Consider the following 13,206-nt stretch of genomic DNA (forward strand, 5'->3'; position numbering starts at 1 on the left):
CCCAGGGATGTGCACACTGATTCCAAACATACAACTTGTTACATGGTTGTATCAAAGGAGACAAATTTCTGAAGTATATATTCAACAATTTCTTGCCTGAGTACTAAAGAAGAAAACAGGAATTGGTTCATCAGGGACATTGCCTCAATATTAGTAGGAGTAAATTTAGGACAGAGATGAGGAAGAACTTGCTTTACCCAGTGAGTAATGAATTTGAGGAATTCTCTGCCCAGGGAAGGAGTAGATGCCATCTCATTAATTATATTTAAGACAGAGTTAGATGGATTTTTGCATAGCAGGGGAATTAAGGGTTATGAGGAAATGGGACGTGGGTTGGAACTGATTCCACGGCCAGATCTGCCATTGAATAGCAACGAAGGCTCAATGGGCCAGATGGCCTACTCCTGCTCCTATTCTTGTGTTCTTAAATGGTAGAATAAAGTAGTACATCAATAGGCAAAGTTACATCAAATTTCCTCTCAAAGGGAAATTTTGAATGTATATATTCAAAATTGGGAACTCTTTGGTTAGCTCTTTGGAAGGCCTGTCACAAGCACCAGGATGTACTCAATGGAACTGTATTCCAAAAGAAGGCTTCCACAGCAAGCTTACCCCTCAATGTTAACATTGAAATATCCCTTCCTTTCGAATATCACTTACAGCCAATGTTGTTGTTGTCGTTCCTTTTCGCATCTTGTGGCACATTGAGCAGCATTTTTGCCATTTCCGTAGCATTTTGTCTTTTTTTATGAGGCCTAGTTGCTAGCTCAATGCTCAACCCGGCATGGATGGAAAGCGTGCGAGCAGCCGGCCAGATTCGAACTCAGGACCATTTTCCTCGAAGTCTGGTGCTGATGCCACTGGACTACCAGCCAACTTTACAGCCAGTGATTGGGGTTAATATCAAGTTTTGCTGACCTGGAAAAAGGGTCACTTGCCCTCAAGTTTCCAGCAACCTACACTGTGTAAGTTTAGGAACTCAGAAATAACAAGAGTGGGAAAGAAACCTGGTACTGAAGGTTCAGTAACTGGAAGTTTGCAAGTGCTGTTGAGAACTGAGTTATTCTGAGGCCATCACATAATCCATGATACTTTTGTCCTATTTCAAGAATACATGAAGCATCATTTTGGATAGCATTCAATTAAATACTGAACTTACTCCAATTATATGGAAAAAAAATTAAGTGCTTTCTTTCCTATGACATTTTTCACAAACCCAGGACATCCCAAAGTGCCTTACAGTCATTGAAACTTTTGGAGAGTAGTTACAGTTATAACATCGGAAAAGCAGCAACTAATTTTTCCACAGCAAGTTCCCAGTACTCCAATTAAATTGTATGTTGTTACCAAGACCATCAATGGCAATCTATCCCAGATACAGGAGTGCTTAGGAAACAAAAAGCAGTTAAATCCCTCAACAAAATCCTTAGGTGTATAGAGACAACTCATCACTTGCCCAATTTTAAATTAAAATATATTGTAAAAATAGTGTCAAATTTGGCAGAGACAGAAGTTTCCATTCCTATTCTAGGGATTTCACAGAATCTACACTAGACTATTGGAGTACTGAGGGAAGGCCTCACATTGCTGGTGTTATCTTTTCGTTTGAGATGTCACATGGACTGTGTCTACTTTCATTTGAACAGAAAAGTTTGTACGGCAAAGTTCCAATGAAGAATAGAGATGACCTCTTTCATGCCCTGCCCAGTACTTATCCCACAAGTGTCCTCGGTAACAACATTATCCGGTCATTTCATGAGGATTTCATTAGATGAAAGTATATTGGGTGTCCCTATTTTAGGAAGACCTTTATGAATCCAAATTCTTTCTTTGATGTGGGGCTTGTACTATTGGCTGCTGGGATTATGCCAATTGTATGCGTGGTTCAAAAAGAATTTAGGAATGAAACTGGAGCGTGTTGAACTGATTCATCGCTGCTCCCTATGCATGACTGATGTATAAGTCACTGCTGAGGTCCATTGAACTTGTTTGCCACAAGCCACAGAAACGTGTATTACACCATCTGACTTATACATTTGGCCCAAGTTTGTCTTAAAGCAGAAGAGTTCAGCAGAACAGTTTAGGAGCCAGTTTTGGGGGTCTTGAAGGTTTATTGCCAGGTTGGGGGTGAAGATCAAGGATGTAACAGAGCAGAGCTGGAAGATGGCAAATGTTGCAGAGAGTGATAAGGTTATATTTTTCAGTGGTGCAATGATTATGGTTAATATGATTGAATATGAGCAGACAGACATGATTGGTACATGTTCTGATGGTCAAAATGTCTAATAATAGAGGGCATGCATTTAAAGTGGGGGGAGTAAATTATGAACAGAGCAATGTTGTGGTGGGTACCTGGAATGCACTGCCAGGGGAGATGATGGAAGCAAATACAATAGAGGCACCTACAAGGTGCAAGGATGTGCAGGAAATGGAGAATAAGGACATTGTATAGGTCGAAGGGATTAGTTTAATTAGTTCAACACAACATCATAGCAAATCATTCCTGTGCAGTACTGTTCTACATCCAGAGGATAAATGCTGATACAGAGATAGCCTGAAGTGCTGTAATTTCTATATATTGATTACTCTGGCTGATTATCAAAATAAATTGTCTGGCTCCATCATGGTCTCCACCTGATGTCACAGAATCATGCAGCAAAGGCCATTTGGCCCTTTGTGCTCTGCTAGGACTTAGGTGGCCCTCTAGTTAGTTCCATTTCCCACCCTTTCTTTCACAGCCATGCAGTCTTCTCCTTGCCACATTTATAACCAATCCCATTTGGAACTCTCCTGATGAATCAGCTTCCATTGACCTTTCAGTCTGTGGATCATGATAGCTCTATCTGCTTATAAGCATCTGCCCTGCATTGCTTTCAGCAGTTGTTGAAGCTATGTTTCACCTTTTAGAAGAAACAGATTTGGTTCATGTACTCTATCGAAAGCCTCTTTCAAGTTCAAGTTCAATTTTAATTATCATTCAACCATGCAGGAATACAGCCAAATGAACCAGTGTTCCTCTGGGACTAAGGTGCAAAGCACATAACCAGCAGCACACAGCACAAATAGAACATATGGTTACAAGAACAGAAAAACATACAGTCACAAAGGAAAAATATATAGCACAAGTACCTGAGCAGCATGGCCTGTTGATTGATGGTAAGTTGTCTGGTCAGCTTGGTTTTCCATCAAGTGAACATCGGAGGGCAGCACCGAGCAAACACGGGAGGGGCCAGCCCCCGACCCAGTGTGGATTCCTGTGTCCCACAGTCGAATCTGCAGTATTTGCTGATAATAATGTCCAACAGAGCTTTGCAAACCCATGTCCAAACCAATCACTCACCTTGGCACAACAACAGTAAGCAATAAGTCCAGCTCCATCATTGACAAGCAATTGATGGGTTAGACGTGTAGTATTTGATGTCCGTGGTATTCATCAGTGATGTTAGAAAGATGTAAACAATTACACCATTGATTGGACACGGAGTGGCGACTGCATTTGGGTTAATTCCCATCTTACCCAAAAAAAATGCTCTTGAACATCTTTATTACATTTCCATTAACCTTGCCTCGCTGCAAAGAGGGTATTCTGAATATCAGATGATTTTGCACACTGATCTTCTCTGCTAAGATAGCGTCATGCTTGGACACAGTGGCCTCTCAGGGACCAACTAAAGGTGTGTTGGTCTTAGCATCTTTGCTATGATTGCAAAACAATACTGGACTTTAAGAACTTTGAGAAATCCTGGTCTACTTTATCAGTGAGCTGCTCATTGGCAGGGGAGCTGGAGGAGATGGACTTTGTGCAGACTGTGTTGCTGCCTGCTACAGGAAGGCATCGGAGTTGGTGTGAGAAGGTGGTGTGCAGTGTAATGGCAGATAATTATCTTGGACATGCTTTGTGATTGAAAGACCCTTTTGGAGATTATTAATGTAAGGTGCCTCAGGCCTGTTTCACTTGTTTGTTGGTGAGACAGATGGCAGGGGAGCTGCGTGGCCTCAGTTTTTCAGCTTGGACTAGACCTCAAGCTGGGGGTTTGCTTGCTTGCTGATGTCGTCCAGGAGAGGAGACACTGGAGGTGGTGTAGTGTGGAATCCTTGCTCAGTTGGGGGACTGGCCTCTCATGTTGGTGCTGCCCTCCAGTGTTCGATTGGTGTAATGACAGGCTGGATTGTGTGTATGCATTTGTTTGCAGACTGCTAGGAACTGCACCATCAACTTGTGAAAGATGTCGCTTAGGAACTTGGGCAATACATATATTATTATGTTTGCTTGCTATCTTGTGTGTGCCTTGCACCTTGACCCCAAAGGAACACTGCTTTTTTATTTATATATGGTTGAATCATAATTAAACTTGAACTTAATCAGAACTACCAGTTAAAGGAAACAGTTATCATGTTTGCTGCTCTTCCATTCATGAGATGGGTTTACGGATTGGTAGGGTGTATCAATACAAAGTCAGATTCCCCCTACCCCCACCACCAAGGATTCATGCTTGGCTTCCTCCCCCGTCCTTTCCTTCATCTGCACACTCCAAAGCAATCTATTTACATCTTCATCACATCACTCTGATACACCAGCACCTCACCATATCCTCATCCAAACCTGGGTGAGTTCCTACATAACACCTTTTGTAAAGTTAGGTCCACCTTTGCCACCTACCCTCCTAATTACTTTATCTGTGCTCTCTGACCACTTTGGCTAGCAGCTAAGCAACTCATTATTTTTCAATACCTTTATTTTCAAATTCCTACAGGGTCTTATTCCTCCATGTTTGCTATAATTTCTTCCTTCTCAGTAACCCTTTGTGATCCCCGCATTCTTCAAATTGTCAAGATCATCCCTGAACTTGCCTGTTGCACAATCCACCTCCAGGTCGCCAGAGCTTTACCTTTTTAATTCTTTCCCCAAACATCTCACCCTCTCTTCCCAATAGTGTCCCAACTTTAAAAAGTCTTCATTGGCTGTAGAGAGGTGTGAGATGTTCTGAAATGGGATGTGAAAGGAGCTTCAAAAATTGAAGATTTTATTATTAAATCTCACCCTTTGAACAAGTTTAGTATGGCCAAATATTTTGGTAATATCAAAGTTTGTCCATTTGCTCTTGCTAAATATGTTGAGTTACTTAGCCACATTAAAAGTACAATATAAATTAAAACTGTTGTTACTTTTGCAGTTTGACAATGAAGTGTGGGTCTGACAGGCATTCGGATGCTTTCATTGAAAACTCAACTGTAATAAATATTTCCTCTTGCTTTCAACATTTGGTCTCATACTAATGAATACAGGAAGCTATGGTGTTCTCTGGAGTAAATGACATCAGATCAAACAGCCAGGATGAAAGAATTTTTCATTTAACGTAATTAACACCTATTAGATGGTGTAGATGAATTTGTGCCAGTAAACAACTCATTATGCATTGATTGACTTTACTTGAGATGAGGGCAACAAATGATTTTAACACTTCGTAATGCCTTTTTCCTCCAATCTACTGATGTCTGTTGACACAAATCCTTTCTGCGTGTTTTCTTTAACTCTTATCAGTTAATTTCTTGGGAGGCAGCTGGGGTTATGATATTTGGGTTGGGATAAAGTTGGAATTAAAGTTCCTTAAGATGACAAGGAAGGATAATGTCCCCGCTTATCCATTCTCCTGATGCCAGTTAGGCTGTATATATAATCTCTGTTGTATCAGTATTATTGTTAGCTGTAATAGTGTGGCCCTTATGTCTAATGAACTTCATCACTAGACTGCTTGATCAAGACTAAGTCTAGATGCAATGCAAATGGAATTACCCCCTGATGGTGAACAATAGTGTCCAGCTGGTCTGTTAAAAGGTGATAATTAAAAAATACAGTACATCTATATAGCTGAAAGGAGTTTACTATTACAGACATTTGATCTCTTTAAGTAACCAGTTAAGTATTTTTCAAAATGTTCCTGTTGAATGTTGGAAAGAAAGAATTTGCATGTATAGGGAAAAGGAATAAATATATTTATTCTTATTTTAATAAAATGGGCAATAATCACCTCCTTTCCCCCCCCCTTCAGAAAAAACCAGAATAAACTTTAATGAGATGTTGTCGGAATGGGCTGAATTGTCAGTTTGGTGTTCATCAGTAACAGCCTGGGTTTATGAAACAGCGCATGGTCTCTGCCTCCTTCTTCCTTCCTGCTTGACATATCCCACAGGAGGGGCTCACTGTTTTTTTCCTGGCAGCAGGGGAGGGAAGGCATCAGACAGTCACCTAGCCACTTGTTGACAGGTCCCTAGGGTGTTGTATTCCATTCATTCCTACAGTCCAAAAGCCAAATAACTAAATCTAGTCTGGCAATTCTCAATCAACTACTTCCTACCTTTTTTGGGGGGCCAATGTGTTTTTCCTTTACCGTTTGTCCTGAAATATGTACTTTGGACCAATCCTTACCAACCCCTCCCACCCTACCACTTCTTTGGAAACTTGTTTAATGTCTTCCTTCCTCTGGATTTGGAAAGGAGAGTGATTAACTGGTAAATTACTGCAATGATCACCAGCACCATGACAGTCGTTTACAGAAGAAAAGAATTTACATCAACCAGAAGCAACTATTGCAGTTATTCTACTGAAACTATTTTTTAAAATTCTGAAACAGTAGCAACATACCTTCATTCAGCATGTTTAATGTGAATCCCTGTGTCAGCTAGCCTATACTGACTCCCAGTCCAGCGACTTCTCTGGTTTAAAACTCTGATTTTCAATTCTCTCAGTGGTCAACCCCCTCACTCTCTATGCTCTCCCCCATCCCCACAATCCTGCAAAATCACTGCTTCTACAATCTTAAGTCCTCAATTCATGTAGGTTCTCTATTGTCAACCGTACCTTCAGACACTTGGCTGTAAACTCTGGAATTCCCTCACTATAGCTCTCGATTGGGAATATAATCAAAATCAACTTTATTATCAGTCACTTTGATTATGTGAAATTTATTGTTTTGTAGTAGTATTACAGTGCATAGAAGATGCTATAAATTATAGTGCGAAAAAGAATAATGAGGTAACATTGATGGATTTAGGGGCGCCTCAGAAATCTAATGGTGTATAAGAGGAAGCTCGTCCTGAATCATTGAATATGGGTCTTCATGCTCCTGTACCTCCTCCATGTTGGTAGTAATGAGAAGAGGGCATGTCTTGGATAATGAGGGTCCTTACTGATGGATGAGACACCGCCTCTTGAAAATGTTCTTGGTAATGTCCTTGTGCTCATTATGGAGCTTGCTAGGTCTATAACCCTCTACAGCCTCTTGCTATCCTGTCCATACCAGACAGAACGCTCTCCGCCTCTACATAAGAAAGAACATAAAGTAGAAGCAGGGACAGCCCATGTGACGCTTCAGGCTTTCCTCACTATAGAACATGATTGTGGCTGACCTGCTGCCAAATGTATCTCTCCATAGTCCTCAATCCCATGAAGCTTCTGCTTTCTCTTTCATTATCCCTAAATATCTAGCTTCTACAACATCCAGCTTAGAGAATTCCAAGATTCACCACCCTCCACAAGAAGAAGTTCCTACGCAACCTAGTTTTAAATGACCAATATATAATTTGTAACTATGTCCCCTTGTTTAGGATTCTCCCACTTAAGAAAGTATACCCATTCGTGTCCTCCTAAGAATTATATGTTCATATCTCATTCCTTTAAACACCAAAGAGATAGTTCTCATTTTTAGCTGTCCCCTCATCCTTTAAGACCCTCCTAATGCCTTCCTCTTTCTTTCTCTCACTCTCCTAATATCGCTCTGTCTGGCTGAATATCAAATTTAGTTTGATAGACCTAGCCTTCCTGCTAAGTAGTTTGAGATATATTGCTATACGTATTTAAAATGCTATATATGACCACATTCATGTTCCCAAGTTCATTCAGATTGATGACAAAGTAAAGGAACTATCTAGTCAGGTGAGAAAATGCTTTTGTCAAACAGAGAGGCTTTAAGGAGGGTCATGAAAGGTGAAGGAGAATGCATAGAGGTTTAAGGTTAGAATTCCATGGCTTGGAGCCCAGACGCTTGAGAGCGTTATTCACAGAAAAATTGCAGGCTATGAGTAGGTGGATGTCACAGACTTAAGGAGGGACAGGATTATGAGAAATAAAGGTGAGGTTTTAAAATCAAGCTGTAGGGGACTGGGAGCCAATATATATCACTAAGCACTGGGATGATGGTGCACATTGGATATGTGGCAAGGCATTAGAGTTTGGATAATTGATCGGACAGCAGTTACGCTCACTTAGTAGGAAAACAGGAATTGCTAACTTCCGTTCCAAATGTTCATTTTTTAGTCTTCACCTTGGCTTTCACACGACTAAAGCTGTAAACATACATTTGACTAAAGTGTAAGTTGTCCAGAAAAGTGTCAACCTTGACTCAACTGGCAGCTGTCTTCTGACACCCATGTTGTGTTTGTTATTGAGGGAGAGTGCAGAGCACACCAGGATGTCAGCATGCAGGATGCTCAACTGAACTTTATTGATAACCCAGCTTGTACAGTATGTGATTTCCTCCCAAGCGGGGAAGGCTAACTGAGTGGCACAGGAATAACACTGTTAACTACCACTACGGTGTCTTGAGTCAGAATGTTTTCTGTTCAATTCCTGCTTCAGAGATTTGAGCACAAGTACTCGTGATTTCCCAGTGCAGTACTAAGGATGTGCTGTACTGATTGAGATGTTGCCTTTCTGGTAAGGCATTGAACTAAAGAACCATCCTCAGATCAACGTAAAAGAACTCAAAGCACTATTGTGAAGAAGAGTAGAAGAGCCAATACTTATCTCTGAACCATTGTCATGTCCAGCCTGTTCTCACTTCACCCTGTCAAGCTAGGCTTGGCCAATTAAACTCCCTCTGAATCCTTCCATCTCCTCTCTTCTCCAGTTATCACCCTCTAAAGTCTCTACTTCTGAAGATTAGACCTACACACTCCTACACATGCATAAGAAACTCCATCCAGCTCACCAAGTTATCTGAATCACCATTATAATCCACAAATGATGTGCTAGCATGAGTGGGAGAGAATGGAACTGTTGACATTTCAGGTCAAGGCCCTGCATCAGTTGACAATTCTCCTGCCCCCACCCCACAGTTGCTGTTTGACCCGCTTAGTCCCTCTAGCAGATTGATTGTTGCCTCTCGTGGACCCACCTGTGAGATGACTTTACATGACACTGTTAATCAGTGAATAAATTGTTTGTTTTCATGACTCAATATCGAGATTTAAAGAAAAAAATGAAAATAGTAATATTTCGAACTTGCTGTATTGATAATTAACTCTGTGGTAATTGAAAGATTGAGCAATATATTGCCAGGAAATACTCGTTTGGATGTTTTCTATGTACGTAAGAAATATGATGTGATTATTGTTTCCGTAACACTGTTTGCTCTGCTCAAGTTCTTGAAATGAAGCTTCCATTGAGTTATCTTGCATCAGTTAGAGTTGTACACATTCTGAACTCTTTCCATCTAACCCCACTGATGATGACATTTCCTGCAGGGCGCTTGATCCTTTTCCAAAACCCAAGTCAAATGAAATTGAAGGTAACACATAACAAAAGTTTAAAGTAAAGATCCAGATTCATATTTATTTATCACATGTACATCGAAACATACAGAGAACTAGATTCTGGCCAGCAGTCCTCTAACACCCTCTCATCCTTGTCCCTGAACCCTAACCTGATCTCAAATCCCTTTCTAAGAACCCAAGAGTGAATTAGTCTGAGCCGCGATGTCAGCAGTGGCCACAGCTCAGTGCTATCTTGACTAACAGAAAGTGACGTTACCCTTTAGCAATGGGAAATGAAAAATTCCTGGTACTTGGGTCATTTTTCAGCTGGTGACATATTACCTGACTCTCATAGATCAATGAGATTTGCTTGACTCCTAGTCTATGCACTGTTCATTAGGTTTTTTCACAAGAAGATACTGCTTTCTAAGAAAGCTGAGAAAAGTCCATCTCCTACCCCCCCCCCCCACCCCCATCCTCACCACATTCTACAGAGGATGTATCAAGAGCATCCTGAGCAGCTGCATCGTTGCCTGGTTCAAGAATTGCACCATCTCGGATCGCAAGACCCTGCAGCGGATAGTGAGGTCAGCTGAGAAGATCATCGGGGTCTCTCTTCCTACCATTACAGACATTTACACTACACACTGCATCCACAAAGCAAACAGCATTATGAAGGACCCCATGCACCCCTCACAGAAACTCTTCTCCCTTCTGCCGTCTGGGAAAAGGCACCAAAGCATTCAGGCTCTCACGACTAGACTATGTAACAGTTTCTTCCCCCAAGCCATCAGACTCCTCAACACCCAGGAGTCTCGACTGACACCTACATCATTTATTATTATATTGTAATTCGTTCTCTACTGTGCCTATTGTCTTGTTTATTAATTATTGTACTGCCCTGCACTGTTTTGTGCACTTTATGTAGTCCTGTGCAGGTCTGTGATCTAGTGCAGTTTTTATGTTGTTTTACATAGTCTGGTGTAGCCTTGTGCTGTCTTACATAGTCTAGTGTAGTTTTGTGTTGCTTCATGTAGCACCAGGGTCCTGGAGAAACATTTCGTTTTTACTGTGTACTGTACCAGCAGTTTATGGTCAAAATGACAATAAAGTTGACTTGAGTAAGTATAAGACATTGCCCTATTAAGTGTATGGGGTTTGGATTTCATTTATTATAACATGTACTGAGATACAGTTGTGTGCCACTCAGGCTGATTTTGCCATTCACACGTACATTGAGGTAGTAAAAGTAAAAGAGAATATGGAATATACACACAGTGGCCACTTTATTAGCTACCTATGTTTGTGGTCTTCTGCTGCTGTAGCCCATCCATTTCAAGGTTCAACATGTTGTACATTCAGAGATGCTCTTCTGCACACCACTGTTGTAATGTGTGGTTAATGAGTTACTGCCGCCTTCCTGTCAGCTTGAACCAGTCTGGCCATTGTCCTCCGACCTCTCTCATTAACAGCACGTTTCCACCCACAGCACTGATTTTTGTTCATTGCACTGACCTCTGTAAGCTCTATAGAGATTTGTGTGTGAAAATCCCAGGAGATGAACAATTTCCAAGATACTCAAACCACCCCATCTGGCACCAACAATCATTCCATGGTCAAAGTCACTTAGATCACATTTCTTCCCATTTTGATGTTTGGCCTCAGCAACAACTGAACCTCTTGACCATGTCTGCATGCTTTTATACATTCAGTTGCAGCTACATGATTGGCTGATTAGATGCTTGCATTAATAAGTAGGTGCACAGGTGTACCTAATAAAGTGGCCACTGAGTATAACGTTGCAGTTGCTGAAAAAGTGCAGTAAAACACAGTGCAAGGGCCTTAACAAGGTAGATTAGGAGATTGAGATTTCACATTTAGGGTATGAGATGTCCAGTCAAGAGTCTGGTAACAATGAGATCAAAGCAGTCCTTGATCCTGGTGATAAATGCTCTCAGGCCCTGAGGAGAGGAGAGAAGAAAGAATGCCCAGGGTGAGAGGGGTCCTTGATTATTTTAACCAAGTCAAATGTCTAAACCATTTTACGCCTTTCTTTTTCATTTAATAACTTTGGATGTCAGAACAAGAATATTTTTAAAGAGACATTAACTTTTGTGCAGTAGACTTCACATTCTTTTCAGGAGATTCCAGAAATATATAGTTTGGTAGGTTGATGGCTTAATAGTAGGGAGTGGTAGAATCGGGTGGAACTTAGAGAGTTTGGCATAATATAAATGGGATTAATGTAGAATTGGTGTATATGAATAGTTGATTAATTACCTACTTAAGCCCATCGCCTCTACTGGGGCATCAGCCAGTGACAGCAGATGGCCAGAGTCCTCTGTTCTGGTCCGAAGGTTGATCAGCCATGAGACTTCTGCTTTCATCACAAGACTTTACACATCTTTTGGTGAAGATCCTACCTCTCCCATGGATGAAGTCTTTGGAGCTTCTTTTGGCAGTTCTGTGGCTCTGGGTTTTTAAAGGATGGGGTTGCTAGCCACACGCCCAACCCTTGTCTTTTCACAGCCTGGTTTGGGACTGTCCGTGGAGGATTTTTGAATAATTGATGGTCAGTGCCAACTTCTTGGGCTGAATGGTTTTCCCCTTGCTGATAGTCTATGAATCTGAATTTGAAGGAGCAGAGTCATATCTCATCCCAAAGTTAATATTCCATGGTACAATAAGATTCCCTCCTTATATATTGAGAACTACACCATCAATAGGACCATCTTTCAAATGAGACATCAAGTGCAGGTTTAACAGTCCTTTTTGATGGATGTGGAAACTCCCTTGGACATTATTTTGATACATTATTTTGGCATCAAACTGATCTTTTTAAGTCCAGATGAAGAGTTTCAACCCAAAAATGTTGACTGTCCGTTTTCCGCTGTAGGTGCTGACTGACACACAGAGTTTCTCCAGCTTTTTGTGTATCACTCCAAATTCCTACATCTGCAGTCTCTTGTGTCTTAGATCCTTGGTGTGCAAGTTTGTCACCTCTAGCCCATCCAACCAGATAGGGCAGTGTGGGAGGTTGATGTCTGTGTGGCCACGTCCACAACAGCATCAAGGACCCTCAACCAGCTCTGACATGTGGCCATATTGACAATATGCCTGACATCAGAGCAATGAAATGATCACTCTACTCTGTCACAGCAGGAGGGTAGAGAAGATGCTTCAAGGATTCTTCAAAGTCTCTTGAAAAGATCGAATATACTTGGCAACTGATGGAGATCTTACTCTGTGACTGTTCACAATGGAGAAGTTGAGGAATTCAAGGCAATGCTGAGAACCTTTAGTGCAGGAGCATGAGGTGGAAGGACCACAGAACGTCTCAAATGACCAAACCATCCACTTTGTGAGGCAGAGTCTGTGTATCCAGCACAGGTCTCGTCAGTCGCCCAGAACACAGATCGGAAATAGAAGCAGAGACACCCTTGACTCTGACAGACTGCTTAGGAAGGACGGAGAGAGAGAGAGAGAGAGAGAAAGAGAAAAAGAGAAACACAAAGTATGCAGCTTGCCTTTGCACTGAGGATAATTTCATTTAATTTCCTGTCCATATCCATTATCATAGTTTATTTCACAAGTTAACTGTGTCCTTTTTCACTTAATTGAATTAAGATTTAGTCTGCTGTCTTCAAATATAAGGGCTTTATTTTCCTGTTGTGT

The 13,206-nt window shown here is 41.2% G+C and overlaps 1 protein-coding gene across 2 annotated transcripts in view; it reads left to right on the forward strand.

The window, feature by feature from the left end:
- Nucleotides 1-13,206, forward strand: part of clybl (citrate lyase beta like) — a 150,937-nt gene that overhangs the window by 45,499 nt on the left and 92,232 nt on the right. The gene's annotated exons all lie outside the window — the stretch shown is intronic.

Source organism: Hypanus sabinus, chromosome 5, assembly GCF_030144855.1.
Source record: "Hypanus sabinus isolate sHypSab1 chromosome 5, sHypSab1.hap1, whole genome shotgun sequence".
Classification (NCBI taxonomy): Eukaryota; Metazoa; Chordata; class Chondrichthyes; order Myliobatiformes; family Dasyatidae; genus Hypanus; species Hypanus sabinus.